The following is a 6,662-nucleotide window of genomic DNA, read 5'->3' as shown; positions in this document are numbered from 1 at the left end:
CCCGCCCCCAACGTCTACGCAGACACAGACGCGTCGGGAGGGGCCCGCGGCGGCAGCCGAGCCTCGTCCCGGGATCTATCGCCCCCTACCGCTCGGCGGTGCGAAAAGAAACAAGGACTAAAGGAACTGGCACCCGTTGGTGGGAATTGCTTTTTTCTGCTCCGCAAAGTTCTCACATTTACCAGAAATAGGAAGATACAGAGAGAAGTTGAAAGCACACGATGTTTGAGAATTCACACGCTCCATTTCTTTCTCATCCAGGAGGGTCGCAATAAGGGAAAACATTCAAATGCGATTAAAAAGAGAGAGGGGTTCCGGGGAGATGACTCAGCTTGGGGGACAAGCTGAGGACCTGAGTTAGATTCCCCAGAACCCAAGTAAAAAGTTGCATGGGGCGGCGCGTGGGTCTGAGATCTCAGGTGCAGACTGATGGATTGCTGGAACTGGCTGGAGAGACAGCCTAGCTCAAATCAGGCAATTCCAAATTCATTAAGAGACCTGCCTCAAAACCCAAGGTTATGAGACCATAGTTCCGAGAGTAAATGTGCTTGCCATGTAAGCCTGACAACCTGAGTTCAGTCCCTGGAACCAACTGAAATTGATCCGGATCTTGAGACCGGAAAACACTGGCCTGTAATTCGGATCTGGGGGAAGGGGGGGGGGAGGGATAATACACAACTCTGACGCGACTCTTGAGGCAAAGACACATCTTTAATCCAGACCTTGAAGCAGGAGGACACTTGCCTTTAATCCAGACTTTGAGGAAGGAAAACACAGCCTTTAATCCAGACCTTGAGGCAGAAAGAGCCAACTCACTTTCTGTGGGCCTTTAAAAAATAAGCAATAAAATAAACAAAAGAAATTTCAAAAAAAGAAAGAAGAAAGAAAAAAAAAAGAAAGAAAGAGCCACCTCCAATCTCAGCCACACCTTCTGCTGGAAGCCGATATGGGGACGTAGAAGAAGGAAGCTTGTGCTCTTAGCCTGCCTGCCCGTGCCTCGCCAGCACATCCACTCCTTCACTGGCATTAGAGCCCACGTTTTTGGGAGTCCAGCAAAAACAGAAGACCAGCTGAGTGAGATACCCAGCCTCGAGGGACTGAACAACTACTAGACTGGTCTTTCCACTCATATGTAGCCACTGTTGGAGTAGTTGGTCTGCAAGTTTCAATAAATTCCACATATTTATTGGAATTTATTTATATGTATATTGGACTTTACATATGAGAGAGCGAGAGAGCGCTGTGGCTCTCCAGAGTCTTGACTAATATAAATTGTCACACCTCCCATTTCTAGTTTCACTCAACCTTGACTTTTTGTATTTGCTGAGATTGAATCCTGGACCTTGTATATTGTAGGTCAACACTGTGCCACTGAAGCGACCTCCCTCACCCTAGGTTCTCAGTTACTTTTTATCAAGTATCTTTTGAACAGCCTTGAGCTGTTTCATTTTAGTAAGTTAGCTCAAGGGCACAATGCTGGCTTCTGGACACAACCAGGTGATCACAACCGCGCGCTCCCTGCAGCTGTGATACCTGCACTTGGTCAAGCCAGCCACAATCCTAGCATACACAGATGGGGGCGGACGGGCTCCAGGCCACGCCCCTTATGGAGGAGCCCTTGTCAGTTGACAGTTGCTGGGGAAGGGAGAATCATCCTTGCTTTGCAAATGTGGCCACTGGTAGGATTCCCATGCGGTAGCAGTGGATAGCACCACAGCCATTCACACGTGGGCCGTGCACACTGGCAGTTAAAATACGTAAGGTTGAGAGTGGACGTGTTAGTGTATGAGGAAGATGGAGGGAAACGGGGGAGTAGATAGAATCCGATTTCATTGTGAACACGTGAAATTCTCAAAAGAGGAAAAAAGAAAAGAACACCCGTGGTGCTGAAGAGAAGGCTTTAATACCTAAAGAGTACTTGCTGCGCTGGCAGAGGATGTGAGCTTGGTTTCCATGCCCACGGGGCAGCTCACAACCAACTGCAGCTCCAGTGCCAGGCATCCAACATCCTCAGGCCCTAGTCATGCACGTGGTACACATATACAAAAAATAAAAATAACTGAAAAAAGGAATACAACGCCATTATGAAGGCAAGGTTTCTCGCCACATCTCCCTTCCGCAGGTACATCAAGAAGTGTGGGTTATGACCTCATAGGCCGTACACAGAGATATAGTTTCAAAAATTACTCAACCAGCAGCACACTGTGTCCTGTGCTTTGCCCTTCACTTGGCGATGTTTTCTGTAGACCTTTTCAGGACCGCGCCGCCCTGTGGTGAGGCACTACAGTCAAGCCCTTTCCTTTTGGGCTATTTTCCATTGCCATAAACTCTAACTTTTGCATTTAGAAAAAATATAATATAGTCTGGATGTTCTCCAGTGGCTGCTGTGTGTTTGTAGTGACTCTTTCCCTTGTCTTTGGATCTGGGAGCGCAGAGGTTACTACAGATGCTTGCATGCCCTCTAAAGGTTCTTATGTTGAGATGGAAACCCGATTGTGAGGGGTTAAGAGTGGAAAATTGGGTTGGTTAGAGTGCTTAGAAGTAGGGCTTTTGGGAGTGGCTGGGGCTTGATTCTACCTGGTGACTTCATAGGCAGAGGGAGAGAACATCTACACACACATATGCATGTCCCGCCTCTTGCTGTGTACAGTTCTGCACTGACCCCTGGCCTCTGTCAGCAAGAATCACGCAGTCTCCTGCTCTTTGTGTTATTCACGTAAGTGCTACTGTGACAAAATGCCAGATAAAGCAGCTGACGGAGGAAAGAGTTTGTCTCCGTTTCAGAGGCTCCAATCCATGGTTGTCTGGCTCCGTGCAAATCTGCAGATCATCATGGCAATGGGAGTGAGGCAGAGAGCTGCTCCACCTCAGGGCGACCAGAAAGCAAAGAATGAGGAAGGGACTGGGAGTCATGTAAAACCTTCACAGGCACCCCTCATCCTCTTAAAATGACTCCACCAGCTGGGGACTGTGCACTAAAGGCCTGAGTCCGTGATGGGCATTCCTCTGGGTTGTGCTGTGTGGCGTTTTGAAAGAAAGTGGCCTCCAAAGGGAGTTGCATTATTGGGAGATGTGGCTTTGTTGGAGTAGGTGTGGCCTTGTTGGAAGAAATGGATCATGTGGAGGTGGGCTTTGAGGTCTCATACATGCCATGCCCAGGATTTCAGTTTCCTTCCTGTTGCCTTCTGATCAGGATGTAAGGACTCTCAGCTCCGGCTTCAGCACTGAATCTGCCTGAACACTACCATGTCATGATGATAATGGACTGGACCTCTGAAAATGCAAGCCACCTCAGTTAAATATTTTTCCTTTATAAAAGTTGCCATATTTTGTAGGAGGCTGCTAGCTCATTCCCAGATGCTCAGACCTGAAATAATCACTCAGAAACTATATTATTTAAATCACTGCTTGTCCAATCACTTAAGTGTATTGCTAACTAGCTCTTATATCTTTGGTTAAGCCATTTCTATTAATCTGTGTAGCACCATGTGGCTGTGGCTTACCAGGCAAAGTTCCATCCAGCACCCGGCATCTTGCTCTATAACATTCTACTGTGAAGATTATCTCTGCAGCTGTTTCTTTGGAATTCTCTTCTAAATGTGTATTGGAAAGTTTACTAAAGTGCCACCCTTTCCCCTGCTATGACTTTATCTGCCTTTTTTTTTTTTTAAAAAAAATACATCTTTATCTTAAATTGTAAGAGGTCTTATTTTAGTCTGATGTCTCTTTCTAAAATCCAATGGGGGAAAAGTTTCATGACTCCAATAAGAAATTAGAAAAAGTTTTCCAAATTGTGGTTTAGCTGGGTCTTTATGAGTTTTTTTTAAGTCTATCATAAAGACTTCCAAATTAAGGTTTAGCTGACTTTTTACTTTTTAAAAATTTATTGTAGTGTGTATGTGTGTATCATAATACATATGCAGAGGTCAGAGAACAAGTTGAGGGAGTAAATTCTTATCTTCTACCGTGTGGGTCCAGGCATAAAATTCAGGCTGTCAGACTTGTTTTAGATACCCTTACTTACTCATGGAGCCATCTTGCTAGTCCTCTACCTGGGTCTTAATTGGATAAATTATAATAATAGCAAACATTCCTTAGGTGTTTACTGTGTGCTTGATAATGTGTGTGTTATAATAATGGCTAAATCTCATGGAATGATTTTTTTTCTGCCAGGCTTTTTCCTGTTTTCCATATTTGGTTTCCTGATATCTGCCACCACCCATGTGTACCAGCATTTATTTAAGTTGTAAGAGCTAGTTAATAATAAGCCTGAACTAATAGGCCAAACAGTTTATAGTTTATATAAGCCTCTGTGTGTTTCTTTGGGACTGAATGACTATGGGACCAGGTGGGACAGAACCTTCTGTCTATACAGCCCCTGATGGTGGCAACCCTAACTCCTGTATTACACTGCCTCTTGGTTAGTGTGCTTATTTCTGATAAATCAGGCCAGAGTCCTTCAATTCCTTATCAAAGTACTACCAACCTCCTAATCTGACCTGGGCCCTGTCAGGGGAACTTCACACAATGCTCTTTGTGTCTCCTTATAGAATTAGTTACTGTACATTACGTAGAATTGTAGAAGTGCCCAGGACAGACAGTTCGCACCAATACTCAGTCAGTGTCTGCTCTCTTTCTTTCTACCATTCTCAGATAATTTAAATATCATGAATATATTATCCTTGATCATTGCATGTTGGTTTCTGAAGGCCGGTTTATATCCCAGACAATGAAAGCTAGATCGTTTGACCAAGAAGAGCCAGTGTTGTAGGTGGAATCCTAGGCAGTCTTCTGAGGGAGGTTTTATAGCTCAGAGGAGGTCCAGTCTTATTTTATTCATGCTTTTGACTATAAGAATTGCTGTAGGAAGTCTTTTTTTTTTCATACCACAGCATCTATTTATTCTACATGGTGGGAGATTACAACTTTTCTTTCTAAATCCAAGTCCCATTAAAATACACATTTTTAGTTGCTGTAGGAAGTCTTACAGCCAGTGGTTACCCGCCCACTGGGGCATGGCCTCTTATACTATTTATGCCGATGTAGAGCATGAGTCCAGCCTCTTTTCTGGCTGGGGAATTCGGTTCCTGTTCTCTGTTCTAGCAGATGATTCTGATTTGTGAGTCTACCCCTAAATAAATGTCTATTTTTCTTAATTCTAAGCTAGTGTGGGATTTCTTTTAAGCATCCTTCATCTTCACCTAGTGCCCCACGTGCATTTGGACTCCATGCCTACTGGATGGATGGCCTAACAGCCTAGATGGTCCACGGCCCAGGCAGTCTCACACCCTTGCATGCTTGGCTTGCTTTTGTCTATGTGGTTTTTCGTAGAACCCCCGCCACAGCAGAGCTTACTGTGTGGCAACTTGGAAATTTCCCAAGCACACTCATGACTGCTGCATTCCCTGGCATGGCTCCTTGCCGTGTGGTGAATTGTGCAGCTTCCGGTTTCTGCTCCCTGTCTGTGAGTTCTGGGTTTATTGCTCCATCTATGGAATTGATTTAATTGCTTTTAATGTGTCAAGCGAGCATATTTCTCATTATTTCACCAGTACCAAGGTGGAAAACTAAAATGGCTCGGAAACTAGAGCGGTCCAGGACCATTCCTGTCGCCACCGGTTGCATTGCTTCTAGTCGCAACTCAGCAACCATGACATCTGCTGGACAATAGAGATTACAGTTTACCAAATCACATAGCAGGTGATTAATAAATCAGTATGGCAGACTACATTAATATTGAAACTTTTAGTAACTTTTTTGCTAATACTATAGATTGTATTATGCGAGGCTTATATGCTTATGGTGATACTTCAATTTATTGGCTATTGGGACTCAATTTTATTTTCCATATTCTATCATTCAGAAACAATATGGCACTTTTAGGAATGGTACCATTTTTACAGACTAATAATAAACAGCTAGTTGACAGGATTTTTTTTAAATTTATTTATTTATTAAAGATTTCTGCCTCCTCCCCACCACCGCCTCCCATCTCCCTCCCCCTCCCCCGATCAAGTCCCCCTCCTCTGATCAAGTCACCCTCCCTCATCAGCCCAAAGAGCAATCAGGGTTCCCTGACCTGTGGGAAGTCCAAGGACCACCCACCTCCATCCAGGTCTAGTAAGGTCTAGGCTCCCCCAAAGGCAGTACGTGCAGTAGGATCAGAAACCCATTGCCATTATTCTTGAGTTCTCAGTAGTCCTCATTGTCCACTATGTTCAGCAAGTCCGGTTTTATCCCATGCTTTTTCAGACCCAGGCCAGCTGGCCTTGGTGAGTTCCCGATAGAACATCCCCATTGTCTCAGTGTGTGGGTGCACCCCTCACAGTCCTGAGTTCCTTGCTCGTGCTCTCTCTCCTTCTGCTCCTGATTTGGACCTTGAGATTTCAGTCCGGTGCTCCAGTGTGGGTCTCTCTCTCTGTCTCCTTTCATCACCTGATGAAGGTTAATATTCAGGAGGATGCCTATATGTTTTTCTTTGGGTTCACCTTCTTATTTAGCTTCTCTAGGATCGCGAATTATAGGCTCAATGTCTTTTATTTATGGCTAGAAACCAAATATGAGTGAGTACATCCCATGTTCCTCTTTTTGGGTCTGGCTTACCTCACTCGGGATAGTGTTTTCTATTTCCATCCATTTGTATGCAAAATTCAAGAAGTCAT

Source organism: Alexandromys fortis, unplaced genomic scaffold (genome assembly GCF_014885135.2).
Source record: "Alexandromys fortis isolate MF-2015 unplaced genomic scaffold, M_Fortis_MF-2015_v1.1 scaffold_12, whole genome shotgun sequence".
Lineage (NCBI taxonomy): Eukaryota > Metazoa > Chordata > Mammalia > Rodentia > Cricetidae > Alexandromys > Alexandromys fortis.
This window is presented reverse-complemented; position numbering follows the sequence as displayed.